This window comes from Xenopus tropicalis, chromosome 4, assembly GCF_000004195.4.
Source record: "Xenopus tropicalis strain Nigerian chromosome 4, UCB_Xtro_10.0, whole genome shotgun sequence".
Lineage (NCBI taxonomy): Eukaryota > Metazoa > Chordata > Amphibia > Anura > Pipidae > Xenopus > Xenopus tropicalis.
Window position 1 is genome coordinate 32,507,400 of NC_030680.2, and position 14,941 is coordinate 32,522,340.

Genomic DNA, 14,941 nt, shown 5'->3' on the forward strand with positions numbered 1-14,941 from the left:
CCTGGAGTTGAAGTAGAGATTTTGTGGCCCAACTTACAGGGAAGCTCTTCCTACAAAGCCAATAGGAGCAGTCGTACAATCAGAATAAAATGACTCCATGACAAAGAACTGCCGACATGGCTGCCAGAAGAGGATTCCGACTGAGAAGAAAAGTTCACTGTATTTGGGCTACAAAAACCTGAAGTGCCAAGATATCCGAGTAACACGCACGCCAGAAAATGCTTGAAGAGCTGGAATGAACAGACCTTGTGATTCTGATCTCTATACAAATCCACTATACGTTGAGTCGTTTTGGCAAATAAATTTTATGATACAATTTGTTTTAATTTGTTTTTATTTTTACTCAAACAAGGTTCAATTTTTCCCCTCACTGCCCCAAAATAGGACTAGAAGTCATAGCTTAGATCAGGAATCCTCCATATATTATTTACAGTGGGGATGGAGGGATAATATCACGGTCACTACTGGCCAGCTGTAAGGTAATACAGGACTCATGTTTGTTATAAACACACAGAAACAGATTGTGTATGTGTAATGGCGCTTGTGACCTTAAAGGAGAATGCAAGTCAAAATTTAAAAAGCATACTCCCAATAGTCCTCCTATTGTTTAGTAAAACGCCACACTTTTGGCTCACCTAATCAAATATTTACTCAGTCACACTTAATTCACATTTTCTAGAACAGGCAGCCATCTCTAAAAAGGTATTCTTCCTTCCTTTCCCTCCTTGCTTCATACTGCACATGTGTTTCATTCCCCCCCCCTGCCAGATCCGTTCTGATTGGCTGTGGGCATGTGTAGCTCAGAACAGGAGACAGGATCAAGTTACACACATGTGCATTGTTACTGGAGGCTGCAGCCTACAGGAAGGGAGAGAGATTTCAGTGATGTCACTGTAGGCTTCACACTGCTGTAGGCTGCCAGCACCATATCTCAGAGAAGCAAGCAGGGATCTGGGAATTTAGATATGCAGTAAGTACGTAAAAAGAATGCCTTTAGACTTACTTTTAATTTATATTAACTTTTCCTTGTCCTTTAAGACCTCATTGCCAAGTCTAAAGCAGAAGAGGGCACTTTTGAGTATTCTATTGAACCCTTGCTAGTTACACCTGAATAGCTCAAGGTACACTGGCCAATAGAGGTAGCTGATTCATTCAAATAAAAAATCCAGTTGGCCAAGTACTGCCCCTACAGGGGTGTACGTGTGGTCAAAACCTCTGTGCCATATGAGAACAAGTCCATTCTAGGGGCTGATTGCAGATAGTTTCTATTTACCCCATGCTTGCCTAGGTGTTGCCCCTGCATTCACCCTACAGTTCAGCGGCTCCCTGGCTGCCATGCTGCAGTGCCTGTAGGTTTTTGATTGCCGTGTTTAATAGGCAGTGCCTTTAGGTTTTTGGTTGCCGTGTTTAATAGGTATTTCTCCATGCTGCTAATGTACTTGTCCATGTATTGCTTTTCCAGGTCAGAAGAAGAGCAGATCAATAATATCATGGACAAGCTTTTCGTCCTGTTTGGAGTGGAAATCCTTAAGAAAATACCTGGTCGAGTTTCCACAGATGTGGATGCCCGGTGTGTACCATGCTGTTCCTCTGTGCTGCTTTTTCCTGGATTTTATCAATATTAAAACTTAGTTTGGGTTATTTTTGTGTATAGTTGTTATGTGAAATACAAGAAGGTACAAGTTAAGAGTTTCTGCAGACATTCTGTATAGGCAAATTCACATTATGACAAAGATCTATAGTATCCCCTGTACAAGGGTCAGGACATGTTAAAGCTGGAGACTTACTTCCCAACTGTTCATGTGTCTGACTTTATACCGCTTCACTTTGGCCAGGAGACCGACTCCTTGTTTTTTGGAAAGGGGATTATAGCACAATAGGAGGGCTGGGAGTTGAAGAAAGAATGTGACCAGCCAGCTCAAGACCGCAGCAGTCATGGCACACTAGATGTGCCCTATTGAAATGGTGGTTACAAATAACGTAGGTAATAAATGCAGAATCTACAGGGAAAAAGTTGGCACTTTTGGTTGCATGCATTGTACGCCATAAACTGAACCATCATTTGCAGATGTTAATTGCTTAGCAAGCCAGTGGTTTGAAATCTATAACCATACAGGGGGCAATATCCCTGCTGACTCAGTGAGCAGGTCAATTGCCTGTGTATAGGATCAAATGATGGCCCCCAAATTATATCTGGTCAGGCTGGAAAATGCTACCAGGTGAGGACTGAATAAGGCCATAGATGCAGACTTACACTGATGGGCTGTACAGGCACCACATGTGATCGGATCCTTGGATGGACTAGCCAACTAGCTGTACATTTTGTTTGTATCCTGCATTTTCACTGGATCAGATTTCTAAAAGTAGAAGCAAAATATTGGGTGGGCAGCCCCCAGTGAATATAAGCACCTATCTGATACCCCAGGCTGGTTCCCCTGGTCGCTAAAATCTGACTGCCCTGGGCACCTGTGTAGGGGCACAATATTGTCATGTTCTTATTCTTTCAGGATCTTCTCTGTTCCGGGTGCAACAGGCTCAGTAGCAGCAGTGATGCTACAGGGGGCCAGGCCTTGTTTCGGAGGCATGGAGGGGCCCCGACACATAGCAACTGCAAGCCCTATCCAACTACTCCTCCATTCCCCACAACTTGCTTTGGGACAGGAGAGTGCCCAGAGAGGGGGATATTCTCTACAGCTATAGTTAAAGCAGACATTGCGGTCTGGGCCTCCTGTCCCCTGGGTGACCACTGTCTGCTTTCTCTATAGTTATGCCATTGCTCAGTAAAGTGAAAAAGGGTACGTAGAAGCTAAAAGCTGGCTTTTTGCCGGTCTGTGGTGCTCTTACAGAAGTACGCTGGGCCGGTGCACATTTCAGCAACCAGGAGTACTGGCCTGGGTGTCAGGCAGCCCCCAGTAATTTTTAATTGCTTATCTAACATTTAGCACCCCCAGTGATTTATAGAGCTTTAATGTTAATTCCTACTTCCTATCAGTCGGACAAAATGTCTCTGTACATTGATCCCAGCTGTACTTTGCTCCAGTCCAGAGATCAGCTGAGCTGAACATGGCTATCCCAGCAGTACCAGAGAGCAGTTCTATATATTTTTGTGCTGCTGTTTGTGATCCTGACATCCTTTTGTTTGCACAGGCTATCTTTCGATAAAGATGGAATGGTGAAGCGTGCAAAGCGCCTATAGCTCTCTACAAGGAAGCTGGAATTGATAAAGAGAGGATCCTGATCAAGCTTTCTTCAACATGGGAGGGAATCCAAGCTGGCAAGTAAGAAAACCATTTGGAATTGACATTTGGAATTTCTAATTGCTGTAGTCCTTTGTAATTAAATGCCCTTTGCCTTTCTCAAAGGAGTGTAGGGCAGGGGTGCAAAGTGCAAAAAAATTGCACCCTGTCCTGCACATCTCTGAGTTTCCACAGGCCTTTGCCCCCCATAGTGCAGTGCTGCCTGTGTTTGAGGTAAGGGGAAGCAAATAGGCATACCCCCACCATCCCCTAACTTATGCAGCCCACAATGTACTGCCTGGCAACAGTTACCAGTTGTGATTTAGTTTTGATTGTTCTAGTGCATCATTTGGAGATTCTCTATATGTTCTCTGAGAAATACAGTTTATTCTTTACAAGACTAAATGATGCAAGTAACCTGTTTTCCATGGCGCCTCCTGCAGGATTCTTGAGGAAGAATATGGCATTCACTGCAACATGACCCTGCTGTTCTCCTTTGCCCAGGCAGTGGCATGTGCTGAGGCTGGCGTTACACTCATTTCTCCATTCGTGGGTAGGATATTGGACTGGCATGTAGCAAACTCTGATAAGAAGAGCTACGAGCCTTCAGAAGATCCAGGTATTTACCCAGTGTTTCTAACATTACAATAAAAATTTGCTTTAAACTTCAGTAAACTTTTAGGATCCAAGATTGCTTTGTCTGTATTACTGCCTGGTTTGTAGTCACAACAGTTTACTTATCCTGTGTGCCATAAGCCTCTATAAGAGACTGTCATTGGAATAAACCTAGAATCTTTCAGGTTTCAGAAAGATATGATAAAATATTTTTAAATAAAAGCTCCAGTTAAATGTTCTAGTTTAAAACCCTACCAGAGAATGAGAGCAAACAATGTGATTTTTCTTTAGGTGTAAAAAGTGTTGCCAAAATCTACAACTACTACAAAAAATTTGGCTACAAAACCATTGTGATGGGGGCATCCTTTAGGAACACCGGCGAAATCAAAGCTCTGACTGGATGTGATTATCTCACCATCTCCCCCAAACTGCTCGGTGAGCTGGCCAAAGACAGCAGCAAACTCACCCCAGTGCTTACAGTCAAAGAGGGTAAGTTTGATCCCTTTGCTCCTTCTCTGCAATCACAGAATGATTGCATGGAAATAGCGCTGTTAAAGTGAAATAGCCTAAAGGGTTTCTGTGCAACATGTCACTAAGTACTTCTGTGGATCTATAAGGGCAGTAAGGTTCTGTGAGCTGGTCTCCCATGTGAAAGGGAATTTGTGCGCAAGCACGGATATAATTATGTACAAGACTTAGATACGTTATAAAGTGGCACAGAGAGTAACCAAATGTGTAGCACTAATAAAATACAACTGTCCCACAAACTATGCTTCTAACAGAAATTGCAAGCCAATGTGCGTCTCTTAGCAATGGGTATGTTGTTTTTTTTTTGAGTGCCATTATTGTCATTATTTCACATTTAGTTATGTATTGTATTGATTTGTAGCCCAGGCAAGTAACCTAGAGAAAGTGCACTTGGGAGGAAAAAGATTTCCGGTGGCTGCACAACGACACCAAATGGCAGTGGGAGAAACTGTCCAATGGGATCAGGAAATTTGCCATTGATGCTATTAAGTTGGAGAAGATGTTAAAGGTCAGTAATGAACTGTGTATTTATGTTTTTGTATTTGTTTTTTTTCTACAAAGTTGCTGCCAAGGCTCCTTACCCACTGCAGTATTTGCCAGTTTCATTGAATCTGTCTGGAAGGTTACAAGGAGAATACGTTCTAATGAGCCATTTCATCTTGGCATAGAGTGCAACCATGACCAAGTGTTAATGCACAATGGCTTCCTGCTTGGCACCTCTAACAGAAAGTCTTTGTGCCAGAGACTCTAATTTAATTTGCTGCGGTTCCAAGGAATTAAAGCAAACATGCATACAGTTCAACCAATCTCAGGCCTGCATGTTCCTGAGCCTATCCCTCCCTGAGCTTATGGCTTTCCTGATGTTGGTGATGGGAATTGGCTCTGACTTTCCACTTCACCTGTTTTATTGTTGAAAATGACTTTACATTTGCAAAAGTGTTCTGCCAAAGAAAACCACACGCAGGGTAGGAAGGCACTTAAGTCTCCTGCTTTATCCGATATAATGTAAATGTACATTTACTGCATTTAAATGAAGGCACATACAAATAATGTAAAGGGGAACACAAGAAGCAGCACAGTAATTATGTATTATACAGACGGGGCAGACACTGGACAATTTCAAAGAAATTTCAGAGATACAATTCCCGCTCCTGTGTGCCATTGCTAGGTTAGAGGGTTACTGCAGTGACCAGAAGGAGGTTGATTTATATGAGATTACTCAGGGCTACAAGATAATCCCACCACTTCTGTTTTCAAATAGTGGATTTTCAAAAGCATGTTATTATAATCTGTTTGAAAAGACTGCTAATTTCTATACAGCTATGATTTTCCCTCACAAATGGATGATAATATACCCTACTTTGGAAATCCAGTATTTCTAAACAAGGCAGGGTTCTCTGAATTCATAGCAAATGTATCAGAGGGGATTTCCAAGTGTCCATGACTTTGATGGGTCCAACCTAATATTGGGGTACTAATGTCCAGGCATCTCTGTACTTGGTACCGCTGCATTAGCAAAATCCTCTGAAGCTATATCCATATAGTAGATGAATGCATATGTATGTATGGTGGCACTAGGCTTTTGACTGGTCCAAATTTCCACATTAAAGCTCACTCACTAATGTCTTCAAGGTACATCTGCTCACTGACGGGGACACAGACCATAGATTAGAGGATTTCAGTCCAACTGGCCTTTTGATTTAAAACCACAAACTGTAGCATGTAGGGAACTAGTAGCTGTGCATTCAGTGTTGGAGATGTGCCGGTTGGACATTTATATCTATGGGATGACTGTGAATGGAACCAGACTTTCAGTTTCACTTATTGTGCCATTTAGTTTCATAGGGATGCCATGGGAAGATGTAGAAATGAAACGATTTCCCCTATATAATTAAATATGTCTATTATCTCTCCACAGGAACGCCTCTGCAGTGTAGAAAATGGGAAATAAGGTGATTCCACCCAATACTGACCAGATCATTCGTCACCTTTACCGACCAGTCCTTTTTATTACATTAACATTTATTTATAAAGCGCCAACATATTCTGCAGCGCTGTACAATATGTGGGTTACTTACATTGGACATACAGAGTAACATATAAAGCAATCAGTAACCGATACAAGAGGTGAAGAGGGCCCTGCCCAAAAGAGCTTACAATCTACAAGGAGAAAGGGTTGAGACACAAGGTGTGGGACCATTGGAGCCCTTTATTTCTGCTCACTGGCTTTAATGTTTTTATCTACAATATGAAAATATTCAATCTAAACCCTGTTACTGTACATTTTTCTTTTTGTACATGTTCTTTTGATGCGCTGAATAAAGCCAGCGCTTACTAAAAAGAACTGACCTGTTATTTTGTAAAACTGCTCATTGGTTGTTGCCGGTAGGTTGGGGCCACATGTGAATAAGATTAGATATCATACACTGCATTGTGATATTTGGCTGTTCAGCCTGTCCCTCTTTGATGTCCCCCACAAGTCAGAAATGGGCATTGCCCCACAAAGCTCCATCTGCAAGGAGCTAATGTCTGGCTGCTGTGTTCCCCTGTGTGTTACATGGGTGCAGCATTGGAAGAATATCCCACCTGACCCTAGTCATTGGTGTAGAAGGCAAGAGGTGGCATCTAATAAAACTTGAATGGAGTAACTGGGATTTAGCACCTTGTAGGTGGATAAATGAGAAGACTGTGCAGCAGCAGGATTGCCCAATGCTATGGCATGTATTCAATAGAACAGTGGGAATGATTGCTTGGAATTTGTATAAATGGATCCCTTATGCTAACACGTTTAGAAAGGGGAACACTTCAGCTTCTGTGACATTGTTTCAGGTGTCAGAATCAGTTGTGCAGGCAATTTAAATTGCCAGATATTTTAATACATATGGCAAATAAAACATACAAAAAAACCTTATAACCAGTGGAAATATTGTAAAGCTGATCAGGATTACACTTTTAATATGCAGAAGCTCACATTTTATTACATGTTCCTGCTCATTTCTTATTTTTTCCATTTATTTTTAACCTTATTCATTCTACTGCAAGTCTTAAATACATCAGGGACAGGTTTAGTCTCAACAATGGAGAAGAACTGAGAATTCTTATCCACATTTCCACAGAACTATTTACTGTCTTCTGCCATTCTGTGTCTCCTTGTACCCCCTACTTATTCACCCTTCACCCGCATGCGCACCCATTTAAACTCTGATACGGAGCAGTGGGGAGGAATCCCCATTGCTCCGTATGGGAGAAAATTTCACAATTTCATTGTGGCGGGGCGGCATGCCGCCCCTGCATTTTTGCCGCCCTAGGCCCGGGCCTTTGTGGCCTCTCCACAAATCCGGGCCTGAAGCCGGGAGGGATGGACATTTTTTTTTGTTTTTTTTCAGCCTTAGTTACCATGTTTCTATGTTAAAAATGGAAATAGCCATTTTTTTTTTTACCTGTTCTTCAGTGTTTTTCCCACAGCATCGGCTTTCAAAAGGGTTACACACACACGTCCAAATAGTTGTTTAATAATCGGGTAATGAGGTATCTAAAATGGGAGAGGAGATGGCGTCACATTTGACATTTGTTGTTAAAACAGCATTAACATGTGATTCTTAGGCTAAGGGTACATAAGGCCTACGGAAGCAGGGGCACAAATCCCAACACAAACTCCTTCCCGTGTCTCCCCAAAGGTTTCACTGTTCTGCTGCTTCTCTATCTACAAGTACCACTCATATCCATAGAGCTGCCCTGACAGAATTTTTGAGTCACATACAACTCCCTGCACCTTTATCTTGTGTAACTTGCATATACATATATTAGGACCTATATCTTGACCATATTACGCAAGTAATATGTGAAATAAAGACATTTTGTTGTTTTAAGCCTAAACCTTACCAAACATATATATTTTCTTACCATGCAACAGAATGTTTGGAGACAAGTGCAAGTGCACTTTCTTTAATATATTTATATATATATTTTATAAATATACTTGTGCGCTTTTTACTCATATTTATCATTCCAATTAGGAGTCCCTGTGGTGTTTTTTATTCATACTTACTATTCCTACTAGGACTACTTGTGGTGATTTTGGGGATTTTTTTAAGATTTTTTTTTTTTAAATTTTCACTGCTACAGCTGTATGACTGGGACTATACATTTTACACATTGGGTTAATTTGTGCTAAATAAAGGTGTGCACTGATTGGATATTGTTTATATTTAAGCATGCACCTCGCTTCCTTTCACTATCCTGATGATGGTCCCGTGGGTATTGAAACGCGTAGATTATTATGTCTGAATAAAGGACTTGATTTGGATATGTTTATGCCATGAGTGCTTTCTAAGGATTGGATATATATATATTATACATACATATATGTATTGAAAGGAGCTTCTCTGTATTACTGTAATGTGGTACCTCCAGCTTCTTATGAACTTGGAGTCACAGTAGTCCCTAAGAGTAAAGTTAAAATGGTACTGGAGCTGGAGGGCTGCAGGTTGGCTTTTCTATAAACTCCCTGACTTCCCTTCTATATACACATAAATCAGGTACATGGTGGTGCTGATGTCAATTCTTTCACCAGAGGCACTTTTCTGAAAAGGGCAACACTGCTGAGTTTATTATTGTGTTATTTATATAGCGCATAGCAACAACACATTCATGCTTCACTTTACAGACATTAATAAATACGAAGATGATATTCTTAGAAGCAATATTTTTATTTGTATAATTATATACATAATGTGAGCAGAACAAACAAGTTATATATGAAATAGTGCCTATTGGAGTAGGAAAAGTGGGTGGCACTAGGCAGGTGGGGTACAGGCTTCTTTCTTCACACGGACTCCAGTGAGTGTTTGGTACAATGTTCAGTATATGATCCATGGTCTTCATTACAGAATAAGATTTCCTTTGACTGTTGCCACGCTGTCTCACATCTGAAAAACAGAATCACAGAATGGGATTTACATCTAAAGGGCAACTAAACTTATGTGTTGATTATAAATAAATAAGCAGTCAGATGAATCATTCAACATTGTAGATGATTTTATTATAGACTTCATAATTAATTCTGCAAATTAACCAGTTACTCACGTGGGGGTACAAATGGTGTGCAAAAAACAAATCTAACATAAGGAATGCTCATTAACCGCCAACAGTAAGAGCCCCATGTTTACTATTTGAGTCTTTCAGTGCCCTGTACTCTTTCATAATGCCCATTTGAGGTAAAATGATTTTCATAGGATAGAATGCCTGTGCAAAAAAACCCCATGGTACATCCTTCATTCTGTTTAGGAATAAACCTACTTTTCATACCTTGGCGTGGATAAAATGGTAACCACCTTTAATATCTTCAATATCTTCTTCTCTGGATCTCCCAAGGTGGCAACTGCAACCTTACCAGAAAGCAAATACACACAATGTGAGGTAGTGCCAACTATTGGTTTGTTTCCTAACTTGGTGCCAGGTTTTACTTTCCTGTTTGTCACTTAAGGGAATCCCAAACCACAGGGAGTCTTGGCCTGCTCTTCTATAACAGCCACCTTTGGCTTTGGGCCTAAAACTCAGCTGCTCGGGTGCTAACAGGTCTTACCATATGAGAATCCAGAGACTCCCATGGGACAGGCAAGGGCGCCAAATGTCAATTATAGAGAAGGAGTCAGTAATTACAGAATGCATTGTGGGGCAAACTGAACCAAACACTTAGTTATCTGTTCAAATAGAGCAGCTATTTAAAACCAGGCAGGATGTTACAGTGTCAGCCGTTGTGATAAAAATACAGTTTGTTTCTCACCTTGCTTCTAGATCTTACTTGCATGTTATACAGGTGAAGTTTTGGAATATGTTACAAACCATGAGCAGACTATTCCTACATTAGCCTACTCAGTCAGAACTTATTAAGGTGGGTCACCTGATCGTCACTTTATATGAATAGACTTCTTATATGGGTATGGACTGGCCCTCCACCCTCCCCATCCATTCCGTCTACTTATTTGATGTTCAATGAGAATCCTCTGAATGCCTCTTGCAGCTCTGATGGAATCCTTACAGCAGGCGGTGTCAGTGCTGGAGCTTGGCATTCAGGGTTCTCGCGGCTCTCCAGGTGGTCTTGGTTGTCCAGTTCAAACGGAGGCCTTATTCTTTGGTGTAATAGATGGTCCCAGTCCATACCCTGTAAGATAAGTGATATTTCATAATAAGTATCTAGTCCAAAAACTAGAATTGTTGGAAAAAAAAGTTAAAATGCATTTTGAGGCTCTGGCAATATTCATTAGTGCTTTTTTTGTCTGTAAATCAAAATAAATAGAATAGAAACCTACTCTGAAGAAGAGGTGCTCTTTCACCATTTTGGCACCAGCCTCACCCGAACCGAGGCGATGTTCTGGATCTTTCTGGATCTTCGATATTCTAGATCTCTGATCTTCATGAATGGAATTCTTCTATAGATATGGACTGGCCCTCCACCCTCCCCATCTATTCCGTCTACTTATTTGATGTTCATTGAGAATCCTCTGAATGCCTCTTGCAAGCTCTGATGGAATCCTTACAGCAGGCGGTGTCAGTGCTGGAGCTTGGCATTCAGGGTTCTCGCGGCTCTCCAGGTGGTCTTGGTTGTCCAGTTCAAACGGAGGCCTTATTCTTTGGTGTAATAGATGGTCCCAGTCCATATCCTGAAAGATAGGTGATATTTCATAATTAGTATCTAGTCCAAAAACTAGAATTGTTGGGAAAAAAAGTTAAAATGCATTTTGAGGCTCTGGCAATATTCATTAGTGCTTTTTTTGTCTGTAAATCAAAGTAAATAGAATAGAAACCTACTCTGAAGAAGAGGTGCTCTTTCACCATTTTGGCACCAGCCTCACCCGAACCGAGGCGATGTTCTGGATCTTTCTGGATCTTCGATATTCTAGATCTCTGATCTTCGTGAATGGAATTCTTCTATAGATATGGACTGGCCCTCCACCCTCCCCATCTATTCCGTCTACTTATTTGATGTTCATTTAGAATCCTCTGAATGCCTCTTGCAGCTCTGATGGAATCCTTACAGCAGGCGGTGTCAGTGCCGGAGCTTGGCATTCAGGGTTCTCTTGGCTCTCCAGGTGGTCTTGGTTGTCTAGTTCAAATGGAGGCCTTATTCTTCGGTGTACTAGATGGTCCCAGTCCATATCCTGAAAGTTAAATGAAAAGGTAATATTTAATGATGAGTATCTGGTCCAAAAACTAGAATTGCTGGTACAAGAAATTATATAATGCATTACGAGGCTATGGCAATATTCATTAGTGCTTTTCTGTTTGTAAATTGAAAGGAATAGAATAGAAACCTACTTTGAAGAAGGGGTGCTCTTTCACCATTTCTGCACCAGCCTCACCCGAACCGAGGCGATATTCTGGATCTTTTTCTAAAAGCTACAAAATATAAAAACAAACATTTTTAAATCATTATTGTTTATGTCTATTTTATTATTCTACTGGGAAAGTATCCACCTAGGAAAGACAAGCAATTTTCCAACCCCATAGAGAAAGTAACCATATGCATATGTAACTGCTTGAATGGACTAATTAAGCTCATATTTAATTTATTAACTGCTTATATGAACCAGAGATTAAGTTCTGTATTTAGATTGAGTACCCGCTGCTCCTGACATTCATAGCCAGACCCTATGGAATAGAAGGGACTCTCTGGGGTAATAATACATATTGTAAAGTTCAGTAAAAGCCTGAAACTGCCACTAAAACACACTAAAGGCCATATGTTATATCATGTTAGTAATAATAATAACTATACAGCATGTATGCCCTTAGTATAAAAAGTGACTAAAGGCACATGATACTAATTTGCTGGGGCCAACTTACGTCTTTTATAAATGCAGAGACATCCTCTGATAGATAGTCTGGTAACTCGATGTTGTCGTAAAGGATGCTCTGCATTAGCTCAACCGGGTTTTCGTTGTTGAATGGTAACTGAAAAAGTGAATCATTATTTCTTTAGCGAAACAACATTCCCAAGAGATATGTTTCAATATGAACCCCAATGATTCCCCAATGTAAGTTGATAATATAGGAATTGTGCTTACCTCACACATGAGCATTATATAGGTGGTGATTCCTAGGGCCCACCAGTCAACGGCCATGCCGTATCCATGTTTCAGGAAGATCTCGGGGGCGATGTAAGCTTTTGTGCCGCACATAGTGTTAGTGCGGTCGCTGTATCCAAATCCTTAAACACAAGAAACACTGTGAGGAAACTGCAGATCTGGGTCCCTAATGTAATGTAATGAGGGACTTTCCTTAACTGCTTCCTTTCAAACTACACAGCCACTCAGATCTGTTTATGACACTTATATATAACACTATGGGGCTGATTTACTTACCCACGAACGGGTCGAATGGAGTCCGATAGCGTTTTTTTCGTAATGATCGGTACTTTGCGATTTTTTCGTATGTTTTGCGATTTTTTCGGATTCTTTACGAATTTTTCGGATCCAATACGATTTTTGCGTAAAAACGCGAGTTTTCCTATCCATTACGAAAGTTGCGTAAAAAGTTGCGCATTTTGCGTAGCGTTAAAACTTACGCGAAAAATGCGCAACTTTTCGCATAAGTTTTAACGCTACGAAAAATGCGCAACTTTTTACGCAACTTTCGTAATGGATACGAAAAAGTCGCGTTTTTACGCAAAAATCGTATTGGATCCGAAAAATTCGGACAGAATCCGAAAAAATCGCAAAACATACGAAAAAGTCGCAAAATGTTCGTTTTCAAGTCGGAACTTTTCCAATTCGGGTCGGATTCATGGGTTAGTAAATCAGCCCCTATATCTAAATATAACAATACCTAATAATCTGATCTTATCCCCTGTATGCCCCAGAATTATAAGCAACACTTACTGTCTTTGCTGAGGCCGAAGTCTACGATCTTAAGGTAGCCATCCCGGTCCAACAGCAAATTCTCAAGCTTTATATCTCTGAATTAAAACCAAGTCAATAGTTTAGTAGTTATACAAAAAGAAATCCTTACAATAATAGCAAGCGAATGATTAACATAATGTTACCAGCTCAATCTGGAAATAAAGATGATTTTATTAATATTAATGCTTACCTATGGACAATGCCAAGGTGGTGTAATGCCTCCAGGCCAAGAACGACACATGCGGTGTAAAACCTGAATAGAGAAAAATAAAATTCAGTTACTTTAAATATTTTTTCTTTATTGATATATAAGCTGATGTGTGAGAATTGAGGGGATCATAGTGAGAAGAAAGGCAGTTATCTGTATGATAGGTGTAGCTTTGCTTGTATTACGTTACATTGTAAAAATATATGCTGAGATGATGCTTCACTGAAAGTGCCCCTTAGAGAAACTTATTCCCTCATTCCCATTCTACTTACATGACTTCAGGTTCTTGCAGTTCCACGGATGTTACAATTTCATACATGTCACCTCCAGGGAGATATTCCATCACACAAAATAGGTGAGACTCCGTCTGGAAGGTTCCATGCATCGACACTAGGAACGGGTGTTCGGCAGAACTCACCCTCTGGAGGATTTCCTTCTCTTTGAAGACACTGTGGGTTAAATTATCCCATTATCACCATGTGAGACTCACACAAGGGAACATTACACTTACCCTTTATCCTAATAAACAGACACGGGGCAATACAGCAGATAATAACCAAATGCAAATAATTTAAAGGAATGTGAGGTCAGACAGATACAAAATATAAAAAGAGAAACCTGTCCTACATATAAAGCTGAATATGAGAAAAGATGACACAAATATGGGCAATATTAATCTTTCCCCTGTTACTGACCTGTCCAAGTTGCCCCTTTTCAAAATCTCCTCTTTTTTCAGGGCCTTGATAGCACATAGTTCTTTGGTGTTTTTGTGCTCGGCTAGGAATACCTGGAGTCAGAAGACAGAAAGTTCAATCACTCTGGGTAAATCAGTAGTAACTAAAACCTAACTGTGCAATGAGTCGCTCACCTTCCCAAATGCTCCTTCTCCCAACACTGGGCCCAGGTTGAAATTTCCAAGTGAGGGAGATCTGGGCTCAACAGGGCTGAAAAATAAAATAAAGTTAATATATGTTTTGTTCATGTTCACAGACAAGATTAATCTAATATACAGTTTATTTGGTGACTTTTCTGTTGTATCCAGTCACCAGAAGGTATTAGCCAGTTACTGATAATACCCTCTAATGACAAGGGAACTATAATAGAATTAAGTGCAAATTATGCAATACTAATATTTTCAAATTTAACCAACTTATAATTCTAAACCAAAAGAAAAGAGAATATATCCCAAATCAGATACCTGATAGATGGTCCTTCAGCACCCTGTATGTTATTGGCAAAATCTGAGCCAAAGTCAGGACTGCAGAGCTGCAAATAAAGGACAAATGAGTATTATGCACAGAATGAACATTGCATGAATTTCATTTGTACCATTAAAAATGAATACTTTGCAAATGCAAACCTTGAAGTAAAGATTTACTCATCTCATTACACTCATTGGTTTTTGTAAAAACATAAAAGGTCTGTAGAATCTACTTACTGGTAATGGAGGACTG

At 40.4% G+C, this 14,941-nt stretch overlaps 1 long non-coding RNA gene and 1 pseudogene across 1 annotated transcript; one reads left to right on the forward strand and one right to left on the reverse strand.

The window, feature by feature from the left end:
* Nucleotides 1-116: 116 nt before the first annotated feature.
* On the forward strand, nucleotides 117-6,345 carry LOC116406507 (annotated as a pseudogene).
* Nucleotides 6,346-9,069: 2,724 nt separating this feature from the next.
* LOC116410546 lies at nucleotides 9,070-11,258 on the reverse strand. The gene is made up of 2 exons (XR_004222465.1): nucleotides 9,687-11,258; nucleotides 9,070-9,307 (listed from the first exon to the last, which is right to left on the reverse strand). It is a non-coding gene; the product is annotated as an uncharacterized LOC116410546 (long non-coding RNA).
* Between the last annotated feature and the right edge of the window lie 3,683 nt (nucleotides 11,259-14,941).